This window comes from Phyllobates terribilis, unplaced genomic scaffold (assembly GCF_046119375.1).
Source record: "Phyllobates terribilis strain yellow unplaced genomic scaffold, ASM4611937v1 Scaffold_9__5_contigs__length_417890890, whole genome shotgun sequence".
In the NCBI taxonomy this organism is placed as follows: domain Eukaryota; kingdom Metazoa; phylum Chordata; class Amphibia; order Anura; family Dendrobatidae; genus Phyllobates; species Phyllobates terribilis.
Window position 1 is genome coordinate 300,410,076 of NW_027362769.1, and position 23,820 is coordinate 300,433,895.

Below are 23,820 nucleotides of genomic sequence, written 5' to 3' on the forward strand. Positions count from 1 at the left end.
GTTGTGGCGGACAATCAAGAGGTGTGGTCTGAGTTTCTGCCTCTCACAGAATTTGCTCTTAACAATCATACATCCTCCTCTGCTGGGTGTTCTCCTTTTTTTTGTTGTACTGGGAGACATCCGTCTTTTGGTTCGTTCTCCAAATTGGGGTCGGCGGTGCCGGAGGAGGAGAATTTTTCCGGTGATTTGGAGAGAGTTTGGACTAATGTACGTTGCAACCTTCAAGAGGCTAACAAGAAGTCCAAGAAGTATTTTGACAGGAAACGTAAGTAGGTTTTGTTTACTATGGGTGACACGGTTTGGTTGTCCTCAAAGAACCTGCGGTTGAGGATTTCCTCTAAAAAACTGGGTCCTAAGTTTGTGGGTCCATTTAAAGTGCTTCAGGTTGTTAACCCGTCTGCTCTTAGGTTGGATGTCCCTACTTCCTGGACGATTAATCCTGTGTTTCATGTTTCCTTGTTGAAAAAGGCTGACGTTTCAGATAGGGACGCCACTGTCACAGTTCCTCCTGTTGTGGAAGACGGCGAATATGAAATTTCTCGTATCTTGAATTCTAGATGGCATAGAGGGAGATTACAGTATCTTGTCTCCTGGAAGGGTTTCGGTCCCGAAGACAACTCCTGGGTTAGGACGGATGATGTCTCTGCTCCTAGGCTTGTTAAAGCTTTCCACAGGAGGTTTCCGGATAGGCCTGGGCCTGGAGGATCCAGAGGATCCTAATAAAAGAGGGGGTACTGTTAGAGATTCAGCTTTGTCTTACTGCAGGGACAGCGTTCCCCTATCTTTCCTTTGTACATGTTGCAGATCATAACAGTTTCCCTGCCTCTGCTGCATTGCATGTGTCTCTCACCTATACTCCTTGGTTGTCCAATGAACTGTGACCTCTGCCGCCAGCGATTTCAGATGGGAATTTTTAAAATAATTCTACAACAAGGGCCTTCTCATACTGCCCCATTTTATTAGGCCTGTCCTGCGTGGGAATAAGAGACAGAAAGTTCTCCTTGTAGCGTAGGTCTAGAAGTGTCACCGACCAATAATGACGGTCATCCAAATTTTGGAAAACGCGAGGGTCATGGAAATGGCAGTGTAACATAAACTGAGCCATGTGTGCCTATCAGAAATGAACCAGTGCAAAGGGTTTTAATAGCAACTTATCAATCATTCCTAATTGTTTCTAGTTTTGGCACTGCAGTGGCATTCTTTCAATCTGTCTATTCTGTCTCATGACTGGGAAGCAAAACAAGTCCCAATTTCCAGCTGTGATAAAAGATGGATCATTTAATTATGGAACTTCAAATCCCAAGCCCTTGTCCTTGATACAGCTTCTGTCGCATTCTGCAAATTTGTCATGGTCCTTTTCGAGAATGCTCTTCAAAAATTACTTTGTTTCTTAATTGCCATGATTGAGAGCAACATCTTATTCAATGCTTCTGCTGTGCGTGGAATGGAACTGAAGCTCAATGTTGTTTTGCTCAATTAACCACTTGAAATTATCGATTAGTGACTAAATCTTCCCTGGCTTTCCCATCCTGATCAGCTTGTGGTGCTGTGGCTTAGTTGGTTAAAGCACCTGTCTAGTAAACAGGAGATCCTCAGTTCAAATCTCTGCAGTGTTTTCTTTTCATCTTCTCAGTATGAAGCTTTCTATCCTCATATTGGGATAACATCAAATTGGCCTTTTGCTAATTCTCTGTGATAGTGCAATAGTGGGAGTAAGAATCTGCTATAAGTGCTAAAGAGGAAGAAAGATGGAATCAAGCATGAAAAAAGTAAAACCAGTGGATTTTATTTTACTATTTTGAAATGCCTCCTCCTTACGTATCTGACTCTCTAAGCAAAGTTTGATAGCAGCCTTCTTGAATGGTAGAAGATTTAAACTTTCATGTTTGAAGAATTCATTGCTTGGGCAGAAAATAAAACCTTGAGCTGGAAACTTAACAGAATCAGAAAAGAAATAGGACAGATTGAATTCAAAGCCATGCATGCATAGCTCAATCTCTTAACTGCATTGTTAATGTATCATCTTAACTACACAGCCAACTTGCCTGCATGAACATGTAGAAACCAGACGATAGGACTATAGCAGCTTTCTTGAAAGAGAAAAGAATCAACTTTCATGCTTGAAGTATACACCATTTTGCCTAAAAATGAAAGCCAATGTTGTCAAAGGGAAAGAATCAGATTATACCAACGAGGATGGGATTCGAACCCATGCATGCAGAGCACAATGGATTAGCAGTCCATCGCCTTAACCACTCGGCCACCTCATCTACATGACCATGTTTAAATTAGGAGGTAAGATCTCATGAGAATTTTAAGCTGTCAGGGTGTTTTTGCTGAAGATTGTATAAAGGCTTTTGGCAGTGTGGCCTCATCTCATCTCCCAGAGTATCTATTGTCTAAAGTTAGATTAGGACAAACCTTATCAGAAATGAACCAGTGCAAAGGGTTTTAATAGCAACTTATCAATCATTCCTAATTGTTTCTACTTTTCGCACTGCAGTGGCATTCTTTCAATTCTGTCTCATGACTGGGAAGCAAAACAAGTCCCAATTTCCAGCTGTGATAAAAGATGGATCATTTAATTATGGACCTTCAAATCCCAAGCCCTTGTTCTCGATACAGCTTCTGTCGCATTCTGCAAATTTGTCATGGTCCTTTTCGAGAATTCTCTTCAAAAAATACTCGGTTTCTTAATTGCCATGACTGAGAGCGACATCTTATTCAATGCTTCTGCTGTGCGTGGAATGGAACTGAAGCTCAATGTTGTTTTGCTCAATTAACCACTTGAAATTATCGATTAGTGACTAAATCTTCCCTAGCTTTCCCATCCTCCCCAGCTTGTGGTGCTGTGGCTTAGTTGGTTAGAGCGCCTGTCTAGTAAACATGAGATCCTGAGTTCAAATTTCAGCAGTGCCTTCTTTTCATCTTCTCAGTATGAAGCTTTCTATCCTCATAGTGGGATAACATCAAATTGGCCTTTGCTAAGTCTCTGTGATAGTGCAATAGTGGGAGTAAGAATCTGTTATAAGTGCTAAAGAGGAAGAAAGATGGAATCAAGCATGAAAAAAGTAAAACCAGTGGATTTTATTTTACTATTTTGAAATGCCTCCTCCTTACGTATCTGACTCTCTAAGCAAAGTTTGATAGCAGCCTTCTTGAATGGTAGAAGATTTAAACTTTCATGTTTGAAGAATTCATTGCTTGGGCAGAAAATAAAACCTTGAGCTGGAAACTTAAAAGAATCAGAAAAGAAATAGGACAGATTGAATTCAAAGCCATGCATGCATAGCTCAATCTCTTAACTGCATTGTTAATGTATCATCTTAACTACACAGCCAACTTGCCTGCATGAACATGTAGAAACCAGACGATAGGACTATAGCAGCTTTCTTGAAAGAGAAAAGAATCAACTTTCATGCTTGAAGTATACACCATTTTGCCTAAAAATGAAAGCCAATCTTGTCAAAGGGAAAAAAGCAGATTATACCGACGAGGATGGGATTCGAACCCATGCATGCAGAGCACAATGGATTAGCAGTCCATCGCCTTAATCACTCGGCCACGTCGTCTACATGACCAAGTCTAAATTAGGAGGTAAGATCTCATGAGGATTTTAAGCTGTCAGGGTGTTTTTACTGAAGATTGTATAAAGGCTTTTGGCAGTGTGGCCTCATCTCATCTCCTAGAGTATCTATTGTCTAAAGTTAGATTAGGACAAACCTTATCAGAAATGAACCAGTGCAAAGGGTTTTAATAGCAACTTATCAATCATTCCTAATTGTTTCTACTTTTGGCACTGCAGTGGCATTCTTTCAATCTGTCTTTTCTGTCTCATGACTGGGAAGCAAAACAAGTCTCAATTTCCAGCTGTGATAAAAGATGGATCATTTAATTATGGAACTTCAAATCCCAAGCCCTTGTTCTCGATACAGCTTCTGTCGCATTCTGCAAATTTGTCATGGTCCTATTCGAGAATGCTCTTCAAAAAATACTCGGTTTCTTAATTGCCATGACTGAGAGCGACATCTTATTCAATGCTTCTGCTGTGCGTGGAATGGAACTGAAGCTCAATGTTGTTTTGCTCAATTAACCACTTGAAATTATCGATTAGTGACTAAATCTTCCCTAGCTTTCCCGTCCTCACCAGCTTGTGGTGCTGTGGCTTAGTTGGTTAAAGCGCCTGTCTAGTAAAAAGGAGATCCTGAGTTCAAATTTCAGCAGTGCCTTCTTTTCATCTTCTCAGTATGAAGCTTCCTATCCTCATAGTGGGATAACATCAAATTGGCCTTTGTTAAGTCTCTATGATAGTGCAATAGTGGGAGTAAGAATCTGCTATAAGTGCTAAAGAGGAAGAAAGATGGAATCAAGCATGAAAAAAGTAAAACCAGTGGATTTTATTTTACTATTTTGAAATGCCTCCTCCTTACGTATCTGACTCTCTAAGCAAAGTTTGATAGCAGCCTTCTTGAATGGTAGAAGATTTAAACTTTCATGTTTGAAGAATTCATTGCTTGGGCAGAAAATAAAACCTTGAGCTGGAAACTTAAAAGAATCAGAAAAGAAATAGGACAGATTGAATTCAAAGCCATGCATGCATAGCTCAATCTCTTAACTGCATTGTTAATGTATCATCTTAACTACACAGCCAACTTGCCTGCATGAACATGTAGAAACCAGACGATAGGACTATAGCAGCTTTCTTGAAAGAGAAAAGAATCAACTTTCATGCTTGAAGTATACACCATTTTGCCTAAAAATGAAAGCCAATGTTGTCAAAGGGAAAGAATCAGATTATACCAACGAGGATGGGATTCGAACCCATGCATGCAGAGCACAATGGATTAGCAGTCCATCGCCTTAACCACTCGGCCACCTCATCTACATGACCATGTTTAAATTAGGAGGTAAGATCTCATGAGAATTTTAAGCTGTCAGGGTGTTTTTGCTGAAGATTGTATAAAGGCTTTTGGCAGTGTGGCCTCATCTCATCTCCCAGAGTATCTATTGTCTAAAGTTAGATTAGGACAAACCTTATCAGAAATGAACCAGTGCAAAGGGTTTTAATAGCAACTTATCAATCATTCCTAATTGTTTCTACTTTTCGCACTGCAGTGGCATTCTTTCAATTCTGTCTCATGACTGGGAAGCAAAACAAGTCCCAATTTCCAGCTGTGATAAAAGATGGATCATTTAATTATGGACCTTCAAATCCCAAGCCCTTGTTCTCGATACAGCTTCTGTCGCATTCTGCAAATTTGTCATGGTCCTTTTCGAGAATTCTCTTCAAAAAATACTCGGTTTCTTAATTGCCATGACTGAGAGCGACATCTTATTCAATGCTTCTGCTGTGCGTGGAATGGAACTGAAGCTCAATGTTGTTTTGCTCAATTAACCACTTGAAATTATCGATTAGTGACTAAATCTTCCCTAGCTTTCCCATCCTCCCCAGCTTGTGGTGCTGTGGCTTAGTTGGTTAGAGCGCCTGTCTAGTAAACATGAGATCCTGAGTTCAAATTTCAGCAGTGCCTTCTTTTCATCTTCTCAGTATGAAGCTTTCTATCCTCATAGTGGAATAACATCAAATTGGCCTTTGCTAAGTCTCTGTGATAGTGCAATAGTGGGAGTAAGAATCTGTTATAAGTGCTAAAGAGGAAGAAAGATGGAATCAAGCATGAAAAAAGTAAAACCAGTGGATTTTATTTTACTATTTTGAAATGCCTCCTCCTTACGTATCTGACTCTCTAAGCAAAGTTTGATAGCAGCCTTCTTGAATGGTAGAAGATTTAAACTTTCATGTTTGAAGAATTCATTGCTTGGGCAGAAAATAAAACCTTGAGCTGGAAACTTAAAAGAATCAGAAAAGAAATAGGACAGATTGAATTCAAAGCCATGCATGCATAGCTCAATCTCTTAACTGCATTGTTAATGTATCATCTTAACTACACAGCCAACTTGCCTGCATGAACATGTAGAAACCAGACGATAGGACTATAGCAGCTTTCTTGAAAGAGAAAAGAATCAACTTTCATGCTTGAAGTATACACCATTTTGCCTAAAAATGAAAGCCAATCTTGTCAAAGGGAAAAAAGCAGATTATACCGACGAGGATGGGATTCGAACCCATGCATGCAGAGCACAATGGATTAGCAGTCCATCGCCTTAATCACTCGGCCACGTCGTCTACATGACCAAGTCTAAATTAGGAGGTAAGATCTCATGAGGATTTTAAGCTGTCAGGGTGTTTTTACTGAAGATTGTATAAAGGCTTTTGGCAGTGTGGCCTCATCTCATCTCCTAGAGTATCTATTGTCTAAAGTTAGATTAGGACAAACCTTATCAGAAATGAACCAGTGCAAAGGGTTTTAATAGCAACTTATCAATCATTCCTAATTGTTTCTACTTTTGGCACTGCAGTGGCATTCTTTCAATCTGTCTTTTCTGTCTCATGACTGGGAAGCAAAACAAGTCTCAATTTCCAGCTGTGATAAAAGATGGATCATTTAATTATGGAACTTCAAATCCCAAGCCCTTGTTCTCGATACAGCTTCTGTCGCATTCTGCAAATTTGTCATGGTCCTATTCGAGAATGCTCTTCAAAAAATACTCGGTTTCTTAATTGCCATGACTGAGAGCGACATCTTATTCAATGCTTCTGCTGTGCGTGGAATGGAACTGAAGCTCAATGTTGTTTTGCTCAATTAACCACTTGAAATTATCGATTAGTGACTAAATCTTCCCTAGCTTTCCCGTCCTCACCAGCTTGTGGTGCTGTGGCTTAGTTGGTTAAAGCGCCTGTCTAGTAAAAAGGAGATCCTGAGTTCAAATTTCAGCAGTGCCTTCTTTTCATCTTCTCAGTATGAAGCTTCCTATCCTCATAGTGGGATAACATCAAATTGGCCTTTGTTAAGTCTCTATGATAGTGCAATAGTGGGAGTAAGAATCTGCTATAAGTGCTAAAGAGGAAGAAAGATGGAATCAAGCATGAAAAAAGTAAAACCAGTGGATTTTATTTTACTATTTTGAAATGCCTCCTCCTTACGTATCTGACTCTCTAAGCAAAGTTTGATAGCAGCCTTCTTGAATGGTAGAAGATTTAAACTTTCATGTTTGAAGAATTCATTGCTTGGGCAGAAAATAAAACCTTGAGCTGGAAACTTAAAAGAATCAGAAAAGAAATAGGACAGATTGAATTCAAAGCCATGCATGCATAGCTCAATCTCTTAACTGCATTGTTAATGTATCATCTTAACTACACAGCCAACTTGCCTGCATGAACATGTAGAAACCAGACGATAGGACTATAGCAGCTTTCTTGAAAGAGAAAAGAATCAACTTTCATGCTTGAAGTATACACCATTTTGCCTAAAAATGAATGAAAGCCAATCTTGTCAAAGGGAAAAAAGCAGATTATACCAACGAGGATGGGATTCGAACCCATGCATGCAGAGCACAATGGATTAGCAGTCCATCGCCTTAACCACTCGGCCACCTCGTCTACATGACCAAGTTTAAATTAGGAGGTAAGATCTCATGAGGATTTTAAGCTGTCAGGGTGTTTTTACTGAAGATTGTATAAAGGCTTTTGGCAGTGTGGCCTCATCTCATCTCCCAGAGTATCTATTGTCTAAAGTTAGATTATGACAAACCTTATCAGAAATGAACCAGTGCAAAGGGTTTTAATAGCAACTTATCAATCATTCCTAATTGTTTCTACTTTTCGCACTGCAGTGGCATTGTTTCAATTCTGTCTCATGACTGGGAAGCAAAACAAGTCCCAATTTCCAGCTGTGATAAAAGATGGATCATTTAATTATGGAACTTCAAATCCCAAGCCCTTGTTCTCGATACAGCTTCTGTCGCATTCTGCAAATTTGTCATGGTCCTTTTCGAGAATTCTCTTCAAAAAATACTCGGTTTCTTAATTGCCATGACTGAGAGCGACATCTTATTCAATGCTTCTGCTGTGCGTGGAATGGAACTGAAGCTCAATGTTGTTTTGCTCAATTAACCACTTGAAATTATCGATTAGTGACTAAATCTTCCCTGGCTTTCCCATCCTCACCAGCTTGTGAGGCAGTGGCTTAGTTGGTTAAAGCGCCTGTCTAGTAAACAGGAGATCCTGAGTTCAAATTTCAGCAGTGCCTTCTTTTTATCTTCTCAGTTTGAAGCTTTCTATACTCATAGTGGGATAACATCAAAATGGCCTTTGCTAAGTCTCTGTGATAGTGCAATATTGGGAGTAAGAATCTGCTATAAGTGCTAAAGAGGAAGAAAGATGGAATCAAGCATGAAAAAAGTAAAACCAGTGGATTTTATTTTACTATTTTGAAATGCCTCCTCCTTACGTATCTGACTCTCTAAGCAAAGTTTGATAGCAGCCTTCTTGAATGGTAGAAGATTTAAACTTTCATGTTTGAAGAATTCATTGCTTGGGCAGAAAATAAAACCTTGAGCTGGAAACTTAAAAGAATCAGAAAAGAAATAGGACAGATTGAGTTCAAAGCCATGCATGCATAGCTCAATCTCTTAACTGCATTGTTAATGTATCATCTTAACTACACAGCCAACTTGCCTGCATGAACAAGTAGAAACCAGACGATAGGACTATAGCAGCTTTCTTGAAAGAGAAAAGAATTAACTTCATGCTTGAAGTATACACCATTTTGCCTAAAAATGAAAGCCAATCTTGTCAAAGTGAAAGAATCAGATTAGACCAGCAAGGATAGGATTCGAACCCATGCATGCAGAGCACAATGGATTAGCAGTCAATTGCCTTAACCACTCGGCCACCTCGTCTACATGACCATGTCTAAATTAGGAGGTAAGATCTCATGAGGATTTTAAGCTGTCAGGGTGTTTTTGCTGAAGATTGTATAAAGGCTTTTGGGAGTGTGGCCTCATCTCATCTCCTAGAGTATCTATTGTCTAAAGTTAGATTAGGACAAACCTTATCAGAAATGAACCAGTGCAAAGGGTTTTAATAGCAACTTATCAATCATTCCTAATTGTTTCTACTTTTAGCACTGCAGTGGCATTATTTCAATTCTGTCTCATGACTGGGAAGCAAAACAAGTCCCAATTTCCAGCTGTGATAAAAGATGGATCATTTAATTATGGAACTTCAAATCCCAAGCCCTTGTTCTCGATACAGCTTCTGTCGCATTCTGCAAATTTGTCATGGTCCTTTTCGAGAATGCTCTTCAAAAAATACTCGGTTTCTTAATTGCCATGACTGAGAGCGACATCTTATTCAATGCTTCTGCTGTGCGTGGAATGGAACTGAAGCTCAATGTTGTTTTGCTCAATTAACCACTTGAAATTATCGATTAGTGACTAAATCTTCCCTGCCTTTCCCGTTCTCACCAGCTTGTGGTGCTGTGGCTTAGTTGGTTAAAGCGCCTGTCTAGTAAACAGGTGATCCTGAGTTCAAATTTCAGCAGTGCCGTCTTTTCATCTTCTCAGTATGAATCTTTCTATCCTCATAGTAGGACAACATCAAATTGGCCTTTGCTAAGTCTCTGTGATAGTGCAGTAGTGGGAGTAAGAATCTGCTATAAGTGCTAAAGAGGAAGAAAGATGGAATCAAGCATGAAAAAATTAAAACCAGTGGATTTTATTTTACTATTTTGAATTGCCTCCTCCTTACGTATCTGACTCTCTAAGCAAAGTTTGATAGCAGCCTTCTTGAATGGTAGAAGATTTAAACTTTCATGTTTGAAGAATTCATTGCTTGGGCAGAAAATAAAACCTTGAGCTGGAAACTTAAAAGAATCAGAAAAGAAAGAGGACAGATTGAATTCAAAGCCATGCATGCATAGCTCAATCTCTTAACTGCATTGTTAATGTATCATCTTAACTACACAGCCAACTTGCCTTCATGAACATGTAGAAACCAGACGATAGGACTATAGCAGCTTTCTTGAAAGAGAAAAGAATAAACTTTCATGCTTGAAGTATACACCATTTTGCCTAAAAATGAAAGCCAATCTTGTCAAAGGGAAAGAATCAGATTATAATGACGAGGATGGGATTCGAACCCATGCATGCAGAGCACAATGGATTAGCAGTCCATCGCCTTAACCACTCGGCCACCTCGTCTACATGACCAAGTCTACATTAGGAGGTAAGATCTCATGAGGATTTTAAGCTGTCAGGGTGTTTTTACTGAAGATTCTATAAAGGCTTTTGGCAGTGTGGCCTGATCTCATCTCCTAGAGTATCTATTGTCTAAAGTTAGATTAGGACTAGAGATGAGCGTTGTTCTACTTGAACTGTTCGCCAATCTCAAATTCGAGCTGTTTTGGGCGGTGTTCGAGCCGTTCGGCGAACACGAACAATTTGAGAAAAATTCGGCTGTTCGAGGTTATGTTCGATAACTGTTCGTGCACCAAAATCATAACTGGATTTTTTCTCAGTAATGATGAAAATTAATGTTAATACGCAGTTTTAGTGTACAGCGTGGTGGGGGGAGGGGCAGGGGATGGATCTCTGCAGGAACAATAAAGATCTCCATTTTTTTTTTCTCTTTCCCGCATTTGCAGTGGGGAGGTGCAATCTGTCAGCCTATCAGCAGCGCACACACGGAGCGAAGTGCTTATTTTCACACAAGCAAGGGCATGTGTCATTGGCAGTGTATGTCACATGTCCTTGCCCTATAAGACCAAGCCATTTTCCCCGTCGCCACCATTTTCTCACTGCTGCAGCTGCGTGTTAGACGGCACCGCTGTTGCTGTGTGCGCTATACCTTGTTAATTTCAAGCCAATTTTCGCACAAATCTACAGATAGCTTGGGAGTAGGGAATAGTTGTGATTGCAGTCCTTTTAAGGACTAGGTTACAGCATTTCCTACGACTTTTATCAGGGAGGTCTGTGCTCTTAAATAGATAGATTGTGGGAGTAAAGACTAATTGTAATTGGAGTCCTTTTCAGGACTAGGTTACATCAGTTCCTATCAGTTTTTGCCAGGCAGGTCTGTGCCAGTGCTGTGCAAGTTTTTTTCACAGCATTTGGCTGAATCTAGCAAAGCTAATCCTTTTTGGCCTATTGCAGAGTGTGTTAGTCAGTGGAGTAGCCTATCTGTGTTGCAAGATATACCACCTGTGTAAAGAATACCAATTTTTTTACTGCACCTAGTGAAGTAAAATCTTTTGGGCATAGCATCATTCTATTAGTCCATCTATACTGACCTCCATCAGGTTGCAAACTGAATATAATTTTTTTCTGCATCTAGCTCTGAAAAAATATTTGGCCTTCTAGCAGTGTGTCGGACTTTCTCTATTAGTCCATCTATACTGACCTCCATCAGGTTGCAAATTAAAAATAATTTTTATCTGCATCTACAGTACCTCTGAAAAAATATTTGGGCTTCTAGCTGTGTGTGGGACTTGTTGTATTAGTCCATCTATACTGACCTCCATCAGGTTGCAAACTGAATATATTTTTTTCTGCATCTACCTCTGAAAAAATATTGGGCTTTTAGCTGTGTGTGGGACTTGTTGTATTAGTCCATCTATACTGACCTCCATCAGGTTGCAAACTGAATATATTTTTTTCTGCATCTACCTCTGAAAAAATATTTGGCCTTCTAGCAGTGTGTGGGACTTTCTCTGTTAGTCCATCTATACTGACCTCCATCAGGTTGCAAACTGAATATAATTTTTTTCTGCATCTAGCTCTGAAAAAATATTTGGCCTTCTAGCAGTGTGTCGGACTTTCTCTATTAGTCCATCTATACTGACCTCCATCAGGTTGCAAATTAAAAATAATTTTTATCTGCATCTACAGTACCTCTGAAAAAATATTTGGGCTTCTAGCTGTGTGTGGGACTTGTTGTATTAGTCCATCTATACTGACCTCCATCAGGTTGCAAACTGAATATATTTTTTTCTGCATCTACCTCTGAAAAAATATTGGGCTTCTAGCTGTGTGTGGGACTTGTTGTATTAGTCCATCTATACTGACCTCCATCAGGTTGCAAACTGAATATATTTTTTTCTGCATCTACATCTGAAAAAATATTGGGCTTCTAGCTGTGTGTGGGTCTTGTTCTATTAATCCATCTATACAGACCTCCATCAGGTTGCAAACTGAATATAATTTTTTTCTGCATCTAGCTCTGAAAAAATATTTGGCCTTCTAGCAGTGTGTGGGACTTTCTCTGTTAGTCCATCTATACTGACCTCCATCAGGTTGCAAACTGAATAGAATTTTTTTTTGCATCTAGCTCTGAAAAAATATTTGGCCTTCTAGCAGTGTGTCGGACTTTCTCTATTAGTCCATCTATACTGACCTCCATCAGCTTGCAAATTAAAAATAATTTTTATCTGCATCTACAGTACCTCTGAAAAAATATTTGGGCTTCTAGCTGTGTGTGGGACTTGTTGTATTAGTCCATCTATACTGACCTCCATCAGGTTGCAAACTGAATATATTTTTTCTGCATCTACCTCTGAAAAAATATTGGGCTTCTAGCTGTGTGTGGGACTTGTTGTATTAGTCCATCTATACTGACCTCCATCAGGTTGCAAATTGAATATAATTTTTTTCTGCATCTAACCCAGCCAATAGTTTTGGCCTAATACCACAGTTTGGCCACTCAGCTCTGCTCGGTTCCCATCCATTGTTTTTTTGTGCAAACAACTCCAGAGTTGTGAATTAGTTAACCACCAAAATGAGTGGAAAAAGGCCTGCTGCTGGTGGAAAGGGGAATAGGCGTGTTGGGAAGGGGAAAAAAGGTTGTGTCCGTGGGGTAGGTGTTAAAGCAACAGTAACATCTGCAGAAGAAAGACCATCTTCCAGCCAAACTAAAATGTCTACTTCTTTTAGCGGACAATGTGATAAGATCCCTTTCTTACGGCCACGCCAATCGCTACAAATTCCAGATGAGGCACAAAAACAGCAGGTGCTTCAACGGATATCAAGTGCTCCTTTAAGTGGGCTCTCCTCCACATCAACTTCAACATCACAAATACTCCAGTCCTCAAAGGTGTCACCCCAATCGCACTTGCTTCCTCACAGCTCCCAAATCTCCAGCTGCCCGTCTGAGTATGAGGTAGAACAGATGGTTGAGTCTGCAGAGCTGTTTACTCATACTATAGCCTGGGAATCAGAGGTCGACTCCAGCGCTTCTGTGAATCCAGACGAGGAAATGATCTGCACTGATGCCCAGAATCTTTATGAGTCGGATCCAGGACCAGACGCAGAAGGTTCTGACCATAATGTAGACCCTCATTCCCAAACTGTAACTCCTGTTGGTGGAGACAATGAGGAAGACGATGATAAGACTCAAATACCTGATTGGAGCGACAACTTTAGTTTTTTGTCAGGGCAGGAACAGGTTGGCTCTGAGGACGACGGGTGTGATAACGCACAGGGTGATGATGATGAGGTTGGAGATCCCACTTACTGTCAACCCACAGTCAGCCAAGAGATGAGGTCAGCAGAGGAGGTGGAGGAAGATGCTAGTGACGACGAGGTCAGGTTGCGCCTTCCTGGACAGAGACGTAGTACTGGAAGCACGTCAACAACTGCATCCTCAAACACAACTCTGCCTCTCACCACAAGTCGTGGTGGCTCTTCAGGTCGCATGGGTGCTAAGCCTTGCATAGCCTGGGCATTGTTTCAGATCGATAAAGATGACCCAACTCGTGTTATCTGTAACATTTGTCAGCAAAAGCTAAGTAGAGGCCAAAAAATACATAGTTTGAGTACTTCATGCATGAACCGGCACATGGACATGAAGCATAAGTTGCAGTGGGAAGCTCAGTGTGCTACAATGTGGCCTAGCCGGCCGGGCCAACCACCGTCTGCCATATCTTGTGCATCCGCGGCCTCTTCATCCTCTGTGACTGGGGGGACAGCAGTCACACCTGTTTTGGGGCGCAGACCTGCCACCTCTTTACTCGCAACAGCCAGCGTGATTGGCAGGTCATCATTTTCTTTGGAGGTGGTAACACCAGCTGGTGTTGAGCGCTGTCCGACATCGATAGCACCACCTTTGGATCAAGGCAACCTAACATGTCCGCCTGCATCTTCCTCACAGACCGGCAGTTTGCCGGGGACACCCTTATCAACCCCGTCTAAGCACAATAGCCAGCCCTCGGTCCCTCAGATGTGGACAAGTAAAAGACCATTTCCTCCTAGCCATGAGAAAGCTAAGAGGTTGAATTTCACCATCTGCAAGCTCTTGGCTACAGAAATGCTGCCTTTCCGGCTGGTGGACACAGAGGATTTTCGAGACCTTATGTCCGTCGCAGTGCCCCAGTACCAGATGCCCAGTCGGCACTACTTCTCAAAGAAAGGTGTGCCTGCGCTCCACCAGCATGTCGCACACAACATCACCGCTTCTTTGAGAAACTCTGTGTGTGACAGGGTGCATTTCACCTCAGACACTTGGACGAGTAGGCATGGACAGGGGCGTTACATGTCGCTGACTGGGCACTGGGTAACTATGGTGACAGCAGGACAAGGGGCTGCTGTCCAAGTCTTGCCGTCCCCACGAGTTGTGCGTCAATCCTCTTTATGTCAAAGTTCCTCCACTGCTTCTGCCTCCTCAACCTCCTCTCGGTCTTCCACCTGCACCCTAAGCCTGTCTGGTCATGCCACAAGCTTTCTAACTGCGCAGAAGGGATCCTGCACACCTCCTTACTATGCTGGCAGTAGGGCTCAACGTCATCAGGCGGTTTTTACATTGAAATGTCTGGGAAATGTGAGTCACACAGCTGAGGAGTTGTGGTCAGCTCTGGAGAACCAATTTCATGAATGGTTGTCTCCACTGGACCTGAAACCAGGGAAGGCCGTGTGCGACAATCCTGCAAACCTGGGTGCGGCCCTTCGCCGGGGCAATGTCACACACGTGCCTTGTATGGCTCACGTGTTGAACCTGGTTGTCCAGCAATTTTTAGCCCACTATCCCAGACTAGATGGCCTTCTGCAGAGGGCACGGTCGCTGTGTGCTCACTTCCGCCATTCGCATCCCGCAGCTCAGCGATTTACATCTCTACAGAAGTCGTTGGGCCTGCCACTTCACCGGCTAAAATGCGATGTGCCTACCCGGTGGAATTCAACTCTGCACATGTTGCAGCGACTGTGGCAGCACCGACAAGCCCTAGTGCAATACGTTCTGATGTATAGCCTGGGCCAACGAGATTCAGAGGTGGGGCAAATCACGCTGGAGGAGTGGTCTCAGATCAGGGACCTATGCACCCTTCTGCACAGTTTTGAAATGGCGACGAAGATGTTTAGTGCTGACGATGCCATTATCAGCATGACTATTCCGGTGATTTACATGCTGGAGCACATGTTAAACAGAATTCGGAGTCAGGTGGTGGCACAAGAGGAGGTGGAGGAAGTAGAGGAGGAGGAGTTGTATGCGGAAGGGCTAACATCTGCAAGGTCCAGACGGTCGGCAGCACCAAGGCGGCAGGCATGTGAGGGTGGGGGAGATGGTTTTACCAGGGCGCATGGTAGCAGCCAAACTAGTGAGGAAGGTGCAGGAGCCCAGGAAGAAATGGAGGACGAACTGATGGAAGACTCATCAGATGAGGGAGACCTTGATCACATTTCTGTTGTGCGAGGTTGGGGGGAGAGGACAGAGGAAGGAAGCATGATTGTTACCTCGCCACCAACACAACAGGGACTTGGTGCTCCTGGATGCGCAACACACATGAGTGCCTTCTTGCTGCACTACCTGCAACATGACCCTCGAATTGTGAGAATTAGAAATAATCCTGACTACTGGGTTGCCACACTGTTAGATCCCCGGTACAAAAGTAAATTTGCAGAAATTATTCCTGCCATAGAAAGGGATGCACGCATGCAGGAGTATCAGCAGAGACTGTTGCAGAATCTTACATGTGCTTTTCCACAAAATACCAGTGGTGCATGTAGTGAATCTCACAGTTCCAACTTGCCAACCGTGGGACCGTCAAGTGTTCAGAACCACAGTATCTGCTGGTAACATCAATTTTGCGGAATCATTTCACCACTTTTTTAGCCCATCCTTTGCAAGGCCACAGGAGACAAGAAGTCTGACACATAGTCAACGCCTAGAGACGATGGTACAGGAGTATCTCCAAGTAAACATTGAAGCCACGACTGTGTCACTGGACCCTTGCTCTTTTTGGGCTTCCAATCTGGATAAATGGCCGGAGCTAACCACTTACGCCTTGGAGATCTTGTCATGCCCCGCAGCCAGCGTTCTGTCTGAACGTGTGTTCAGCGCTGCTGGTGGTGTGCTGACAGATAAGCGCACGCGGCTCTCCACTGATAATGTAGACAGACTCACGTTCATAAAGATGAACAAATCATGGATCCGAAACGACTTTTCTACCCCTGTGTCATCCTGGGGAGAGTAAGAGCTTGATGATTGGTTAAAATCACCCTACCAACCGTTTTAAGCTTTCAAATTACTAATCATGTTTATCTGTATCTTGACTGGAAAATAATTTGGGCTTTGTAGCAGTGTGCAGCACTGATCCTATTAGGCCATCTATACTAAAGCTTCACCAGATTTAAAATTAAAAATAATTTTTAGCTGCATCTAGCCCGGAAAATAATTTTGGGGCTCCGAGATGCGCAAGACACATAAGTGCCTTCTTGCTGCACTACCTGCAGCATGACCCTCATATTGTCAGAATTCGAAGTAATCATGACTACTGGGTTGCCACACTCTTAGATCCCCCAAACTTTTCGATCAACCTTTTTATTTTAATAAAGACCAAAAAAATGGTCATTTTTGAAATTATAAGCATTAGCAGGTTTTTAGAAACTGAAATCAAACAGTTTTCAACTCAAAACTTTATTCTAGGTCATGTTACATTTTCACATAGGACCCCTTGTTCGAAAGGAGCTTCTGAACTCTCTCGTCCATTGAATTTGTCAGGTTTTGGATGGTTTCTGCTTCAATTGTTTTGCATGAGGACAGAATACCCTCCCAGAGCTGTTGCTTAGATGTGAACTGCCTCCCGCCATCATAGACACTCCTTTTAATGATGCTCCAAAGGTTCTGAATGGGGTAGAGGTCAGGGGAGCATGGGGGTCACACCATAAGTTTGTCCCCTTTTATGCCCATATCAGCCAGAGATGCAGATGTTTTATGTGCAGCATGAGATGGTGCATTATCATGCAGAAAAATGATCTTGCTGTGAAATACACGGTTCTTCTTCTTGAACCATGGCAGGAAGTGCTGTTTGAGAAAATCCACATACATTATGGAGTTCATCTTTAGCGCCTTCAGGGATCCTAAAGGGGCCGACAATCTCTCTCCCCATGATTCCAGCCCAAAACATTATTCCACCTCCTCCTTGTTGGCGCTGTAGCCGTGTTTGCGTGGGGTGTCCATCAACCAGCCATCCTCCACTCCATCCATCTGGACCATCGAGCGCTGCACGGCACTCATCCGTGAACAAAACTGTTTTGAAATCAGTCTTCATGTAATGTTTGGCCCACTGGAGCCGTTTCTGCTTGTGTGAAGTGGATAGAGGAGGTCGACAGGATGGCGTATGCACAGCTGCAAACCTCTGAAGGACCCTGCATCTTGTTGTTCGGGGGACGTTGGAGGCACAAGGAGCTTCAAAAACTTGTCTGCTGCTATGACAAGGCTTTTTTGCCGCTGCTCTTTCAACCTGACGTAATTGCCTGTAGGAAAGAGTCCTCAATTTGCCCTTATCAGCACGCACACGTGTGTACTGTGAATCAGCTACATACTTCTTGATTGCCAAGACACTTCATCCTGATCATCGCACAATGTTGATTGTAGTCATGCCTTGACCTAAACACTCCACAATTTGTTGCTTCTCAGCAGCCGACACATCCTTTTTCTTTCCCATTTTGGCAGAAAATGTAGGCTGCTTAATAATGTGAGAGAGCCTTCTTAAGTAGTCTTGCCTTTCATTGGACACACCTGCCAAACTAATTAGCACAGGTGTCTGCAATTGCTTACAGTGATATAAAGAGCCCTGACACACATCACCATCAATGAGTTTAACTGACAAACAAACAAATTCTTCCCTTATCACTCCTAAACACTTTTTGCATAATAATTTGGAACGCAGTGTACATGTGCTTTTCCACAAAACACCAGCGGTTCACGTAGTGAATCTTACAGTTCTAACTTGCCAACCGTTTTCTGTATGGAGTTGTTCAATAAAGGGCCCAAAATTAAGATAACATAGATGGGAGAGGTCTCTATGAATAGGAATTCCTAAGTATTTGATACCCTGTGAGGGCCAGGCAAAGGGAAAGTTGGACTGGATGGAATCCTATATGGATTTGGGGAGGGAGACATCGAGGGCCTCAGACTTCGCTGCATTGATTTTACAATTTGACCATGTAACAAAGTGATCTATTTCAGCCATAACAGCATGGATGGATATATGTGATTGAGTGATATATACTAGGACATCATCAGCAAATAGAGAGCACTTGTACTCGGTGCCTCCCACCTCAATCCACCTAATATTGGGGTTATGGCGTATTGATGAGAGCAGGTGCTCCGTCACTAGGATGTATAAGAGAGGGGACAGAGGACATCCCTGCCTTGTCCCATTGGTGATTGTGAAAGGTGATGAAAATGTTCTGACGCACCCCCTGGGCCTTGGGACACCCGGAGCCGGACCTTTTTTGGTGGATGCTGGTGGTTGTAGTCTTCGTGGCGGCGACCCGGTTCCGTGGCTCAGGGCGGTCAAACCAGTGGTGGAACTATTTATGTGGTTTTGATGTTTAAATGTACGACTACGCCACCCGTGGATTGCGGTCAGAGTGAACCGCCGCTACAGGGCAGACCGCTGAGGCTGGTGTTGTGGGTGCAGCAGAGCGTAGCATAACTCCCCATGGGAGGAGTATAGCCTCAGGGCAGTGTATGCGGAGGATGGGGGTGATGGTGCAGGGCAGCAGCAGTAACGACACGGAGTCAGTGATGCAGTTCAGGGCCTTTACTCACAGTTCTTATTATCCAGACCACGTCTGCAGGTAACGGCTGCCCACGTTGTACTGTGCTCACCAGGTGAGGGGCTCAGACAACTCCCAGATAACTTTGGAGCACTTCACAGGACCCCCTTTGTGTGTCCTTTGTCTGGCCTTTCTTAACAACACTTCTGTCCGGCTGCCTCGGGCCTCCTCTTGGTAAACTTGGCGCCAGTTTCCCTGACCCTATGTGGTGCCTTCCTAGCGGGTGTAGCGAGGGGCTGCGCCACATAAAATGTCAGAGCCTCCGGTTTCTAGCTGAGGGTCGTTTCCTGCCTCCACTAGTTCGGGGACCGGTCTCCCCCTTTGGCCTGACCCCTCCACGCAGGTGGATTCGGGCGTGCGGTGGCGACTCGCCCGTCCGCACCCCTGGGATCCCTTCATTCCTCGTTCCTGGAGCCTTCTCCGCTCCTCTTCCTTCCTTCTCCCTCTTGCAGGCCTGGGCCTCTGTTACTAGGCCCGCCTCCGGAGCAGAGCTCATGCAGAGCCCCTGCTCCCTGCCACTTCTGCTCAGACTTCTCTGCACTGAACTAAGATGGTGCCCACCTTTTATACTCCCTTCTCAATGCACCCAGGAACTGCTTCCTCCCTGCTCCTGCACTACAGGGTTCCCCTTCCTCAGTGTTCCCTCCCCCCACTCCAGCCAGGGACAGGGACTGTCGTGCCCATCTCAGGGGCATATTGGTCGCCCTGCCCCACGGCAATGTGGTGTAATGCATGCAGGTGTCGGGTCCTGATCCACACTCCATCCTTACCTGAGAGTGAGATATCACACCTCTGGGTGAGGTGCAATACGTCTGTAGCAACCGAGCCCTCAGGGTGCTACAGTTCCATTTATCTTCAGCCTAGGTGACGTATTGTGATACAGGGCCGTGATTTTGGCTATAAAAGGGTCCCCTAGACCCCTACCCCAAGCTTTTTAAGAGAATCATATATGGCGTGCCAGGAGACTCTATGGAATGCTTTCTCAGCATCCAACGAGAGTATCTAATTACAAATTTTTAACTGCATCTAGCCCAGGAAATACTTTGTGCCTAGTAGCAGTGTCTGCTAGTCAGCGAATTATCCCGGCTGTTAAGCAAGCTACACCACCTGTAGTTTAGACACTTAATTTTTTCAAAGGAAATGCTTCGGGACCATGGGATACTTAGTGAAGAGCATCAGGAGGCACCCCAAGGCATAGGGGCTGGGACTGGCAGTAGGATGCCTTGCGGTGGACAGCCGAGCTCGATCCTTATAAAAGCTTTTTAACTGCAGCAGCTTTAGTGGATGCTACTGGAGCTGGAATTACGCGGCTGCTGGCATGAGACTTGCCCTCCAATAGATCCTTGTAAATGGATTTAAAGTGTATTCATTCAAATTAGAGAGACAATTTAAATTAAAAAGCTTAGAGCTGCCTCCACCACAGGGGGGCTCGCTCGACCCACCAGCGGACAGGCACCAGTATTGGGAGAGGGGGGCTGGCCATCAGGGTTCACCGCGGCTCTGGCACAAACCCGGCGACACGGAGGTGGCACGGGCAGGAGCGGACTGGCCGTGTCGGCTTCTCACTTTTTGGATTTTAGAAGGGCATGACATGCCTATATCTGTGTCTCCCCCTCCTTTTACTCCTCCACCTCTTTTATTTTCGCATGACTATATGTACTTGTCACTTTTCCATGTGTTAGTTATGTCTTCTGAGCAGTTTGTCAGCTTTTGGACACCTTTGAAGGTGTTTTCTATGTGTTTCTATGTGTTTTTGTTTGCCTGCCATTGGTTTTAACGGTGTTCGAAGGTGTTCGACGAACAGTTCGGCGAACACACGGGTGTTCGACGAACCGAACCGAACTCGAACACTACGGGGGTGGCTCAACACTAATTAGGACAAACCTTATCAGAAATGAACCAGTGCAAAGGGTTTTAATAGCAACTTATCAATCATTCCTAATTGTTTCTACTTTTGGCACTGCAGTGGCATTCTTTCAATCTGTCTATTCTGTCTCATGACTGGGAAGCAAAACAAGTCCCAATTTCCAGCTGTGATAAAAGATGGATCATTTAATTATGGAACTTCAAATCCCAAGCCCTTGTTCTCGATACAGCTTCTGTCGCATTCTGCAAATTTGTCATGGTCCTTTTCGAGAATGCTCTTCAAAAAATACTCGGTTTCTTAATTGCCATGACTGAGAGCGACATCTTATTCAATGCTTCTGCTGTGCGTGGAATGGAACTGAAGCTCAATGTTGTTTTGCTCAATTAACCACTTGAAATTATCGATTAGTGACTAAATCTTCCCTGGCTTTCCCATCCTCACCAGCTTGTGGTGCTGTGGCTTAGTTGGTTAAAGCGCCTGTCTCGCAAATAGGAGATCTTGAGTTCAAATCTCAGCAGTGCCTTATTTTCATCTTCTCAGTATGAAGTTTTCTATCCTCATATTGGGACAACATCAAATTGGCCTTTGCTAATTCTCTGTGATAGTGCAATAGTGGGTGTAAGAATCTGCTATAAGTGCTAAAGAGGAAGAAAGATGGAATCAAGCATGAAAAAAGTAAAACGAGAGGATTTTATTTTACTATTTTGAAATGCCTCCTCCTTACGTATCTGACTCTCTAAGCAAAGTTTGATAGCAGCCTTCTTGAATGGTAGAAGATTTAAACTTTCATGTTTGAAGAATTCATTGCTTGGGCAGAAAATAAAACCTTGAGCTGGAAACTTAAAAGAATCAGAAAAGAAATAGGACAGATTGAATTCAAAGCCATGCATGCATAGCTCAATCTCTTAACTGCATTGTTAATGTATCATCTTAACTACACAGCCAACTTGCCTGCATGAACATGTAGAAACCAGACGATAGGACTATAGCAGCTTTCTTGAAAGAGAAAAGAATCAACTTTCATGCTTGAAGTATACACCATTTTGCCTAAAAATGAAAGCCAATCTTGTCAAAGGGAAAGAAGCAGATTATGACGACGAGGATGGGATTTGAACCCATGCATGCAGAGCACAATGGAATAGCAGTCCATTGCCTTAACCACTCGGCCACCTCGTCTACATGACCAAGCTTAAATTAGGAGGTAAGATCTCATGAGGATTTTAAGCTGTCAGGTTGTTTTTACTGAAGATTGTATAAATGCTTTTGGCAGTGTGGCCTCATCTCATCTCCTAGAGTATCTATTGTCTAAAGTTAGATTAGGACAAACCTTATCAGAAATGAACCAGTGCAAAGGGTTTTAATAGCAACTTATCAATCATTCCTAATTGTTTCTACTTTTGGCACTGCAGTGGCATTCTTTCAATCTGTCTATTCTGTCTCATGACTGGGAAGCAAAACAAGTCCCAATTTCCAGCTGTGATAAAAGATGGATCATTTAATTATGGAACTTCAAATCCCAAGCCCTTGTTCTCGATACAGCTTCTGTCGCATTCTGCAAATTTGTCATGGTCCTTTTCGAGAATGCTCTTCAAAAAATACTCGGTTTCTTAATTGCCATGACTGAGAGCGACATCTTATTCAATGCTTCTGCTGTGCGTGGAATGGAACTGAAGCTCAATGTTGTTTTGCTCAATTAACCACTTGAAATTATCGATTAGTGACTAAATCTTCCCTGGCTTTCCCGTGCTCATCAGCTTGTGGTGCTGTGTCTTAGTTGGTTAAAGCGCCTGTCTAGTAAACTGGAGATCCTGAGTTCAAATTTCAGCAGTGCCTTCTTTTCATCTTCTCAGTATGAAGCTTTCTATCCTCATAGTGGGACAACATCAAATTGGCCTTTGCAAAGTGTCTGTGATAGTGCAATAGTGGGAGTAAGAATCTGCTATAAGTGCTAAAGAGGAAGAAAGATGGAATCAAGCATGAAAAAAGTAAAACGAGTGGATTTTATTTTACTATTTTGAAATGCCTATTCCTTACGTATCTGACTCTCTAAGCAAAGTTTGATAGCAGCCTTCTTGAATGGTAGAAGATTTAAACTTTCATGTTTGAAGAATTCATTGCTTGGGCAGAAAATAAAACCTTGAGCTGGAAACTTAAAAGAATCAGAAAAGAAATAGGACAGTTTGAATTCAAAGCCATGTATGCATAGCTCAATCTCTTAACTGCATTGTTAATGTATCATCTTAACTACACAGCCAACTTGCCTGCATGAACATGTAGAAACCAGACGATAGGACTATAGCAGCTTTCTTGAAAGAGAAAAGAATCAACTTTCATGCTTGAAGTATACACCATTTTGCCTAAAAATGAAAGCCAATCTTGTCAAACGGAAAGAAGCAGATTATGACGACGAGGATGGGATTTGAACCCATGCATGCAGAGCACAATGGATTAGCAGTCCATCGCCTTAACCACTCGGCCACCTCGTCTACATGACCAAGTTTAAATTAGGAGGTAAGATCTCATGAGGATTTTAAGCTGTCAGGGTGTTTTTACTGAAGATTGTATAAAGGCTTTTGGCAGTGTGGCCTCATCTCATCTCCTAGAGTATCTATTGTCTAAAGTTAGATTAGGACAAACCTTATCAGAAATGAACCAGTGCAAAGGGTTTTAATAGCAACTTATCAATCATTCCTAAGTGTTTCTACTTTTGGCACTGCAGTGGCATTCTTTCAATCTGTCTATTCTGTCTCATGACTGGGAAGCAAAACAAGTCCCAATTTCCAGCTGTGATAAAAGATGGATCATTTAATTATGGAACTTCAAATCCCAAGCCCTTGTTCTCGATACAGCTTCTGTCGCATTCTGCAAATTTGTCATGGTCCTTTTCGAGAATGCTCTTCAAAAAATACTCGGTTTCTTAATTGCCATGACTGAGAGCGACATCTTATTCAATGCTTCTGCTGTGCGTGGAATGGAACTGAAGCTCAATGTTGTTTTGCTCA

General features: G+C 42.9%; 13 non-coding genes across 13 annotated transcripts; 5 read left to right on the forward strand and 8 right to left on the reverse strand.

The window, feature by feature from the left end:
• Window positions 1-2,188: 2,188 nt before the first annotated feature.
• Window positions 2,189-2,270, reverse strand: TRNAS-GCU (transfer RNA serine (anticodon GCU)). Its single transcript has one exon. It is a non-coding gene; the product is annotated as a tRNA-Ser (tRNA).
• A 575-nt stretch (window positions 2,271-2,845) lies between these two features.
• On the forward strand, window positions 2,846-2,919 carry TRNAT-AGU (transfer RNA threonine (anticodon AGU)). The gene has a single exon. It is a non-coding gene; the product is annotated as a tRNA-Thr (tRNA).
• Window positions 2,920-3,490: 571 nt separating this feature from the next.
• TRNAS-GCU (transfer RNA serine (anticodon GCU)) lies at window positions 3,491-3,572 on the reverse strand. Its single transcript has one exon. It is a non-coding gene; the product is annotated as a tRNA-Ser (tRNA).
• Window positions 3,573-4,800: 1,228 nt separating this feature from the next.
• Window positions 4,801-4,882, reverse strand: TRNAS-GCU (transfer RNA serine (anticodon GCU)). Its single transcript has one exon. It is a non-coding gene; the product is annotated as a tRNA-Ser (tRNA).
• A 575-nt stretch (window positions 4,883-5,457) lies between these two features.
• TRNAT-AGU (transfer RNA threonine (anticodon AGU)) lies at window positions 5,458-5,531 on the forward strand. The gene has a single exon. It is a non-coding gene; the product is annotated as a tRNA-Thr (tRNA).
• A 571-nt stretch (window positions 5,532-6,102) lies between these two features.
• TRNAS-GCU (transfer RNA serine (anticodon GCU)) lies at window positions 6,103-6,184 on the reverse strand. Its single transcript has one exon. It is a non-coding gene; the product is annotated as a tRNA-Ser (tRNA).
• Window positions 6,185-7,416: 1,232 nt separating this feature from the next.
• On the reverse strand, window positions 7,417-7,498 carry TRNAS-GCU (transfer RNA serine (anticodon GCU)). Its single transcript has one exon. It is a non-coding gene; the product is annotated as a tRNA-Ser (tRNA).
• Window positions 7,499-8,075: 577 nt separating this feature from the next.
• On the forward strand, window positions 8,076-8,147 carry TRNAT-AGU (transfer RNA threonine (anticodon AGU)). The gene has a single exon. It is a non-coding gene; the product is annotated as a tRNA-Thr (tRNA).
• Window positions 8,148-9,374: 1,227 nt separating this feature from the next.
• Window positions 9,375-9,448, forward strand: TRNAT-AGU (transfer RNA threonine (anticodon AGU)). Its single transcript has one exon. It is a non-coding gene; the product is annotated as a tRNA-Thr (tRNA).
• Window positions 9,449-10,019: 571 nt separating this feature from the next.
• Window positions 10,020-10,101, reverse strand: TRNAS-GCU (transfer RNA serine (anticodon GCU)). The gene has a single exon. It is a non-coding gene; the product is annotated as a tRNA-Ser (tRNA).
• Window positions 10,102-21,267: 11,166 nt separating this feature from the next.
• Window positions 21,268-21,341, forward strand: TRNAA-CGC (transfer RNA alanine (anticodon CGC)). Its single transcript has one exon. It is a non-coding gene; the product is annotated as a tRNA-Ala (tRNA).
• Window positions 21,342-21,912: 571 nt separating this feature from the next.
• On the reverse strand, window positions 21,913-21,994 carry TRNAS-GCU (transfer RNA serine (anticodon GCU)). The gene has a single exon. It is a non-coding gene; the product is annotated as a tRNA-Ser (tRNA).
• A 1,228-nt stretch (window positions 21,995-23,222) lies between these two features.
• Window positions 23,223-23,304, reverse strand: TRNAS-GCU (transfer RNA serine (anticodon GCU)). The gene has a single exon. It is a non-coding gene; the product is annotated as a tRNA-Ser (tRNA).
• Window positions 23,305-23,820: the final 516 nt, after the last annotated feature.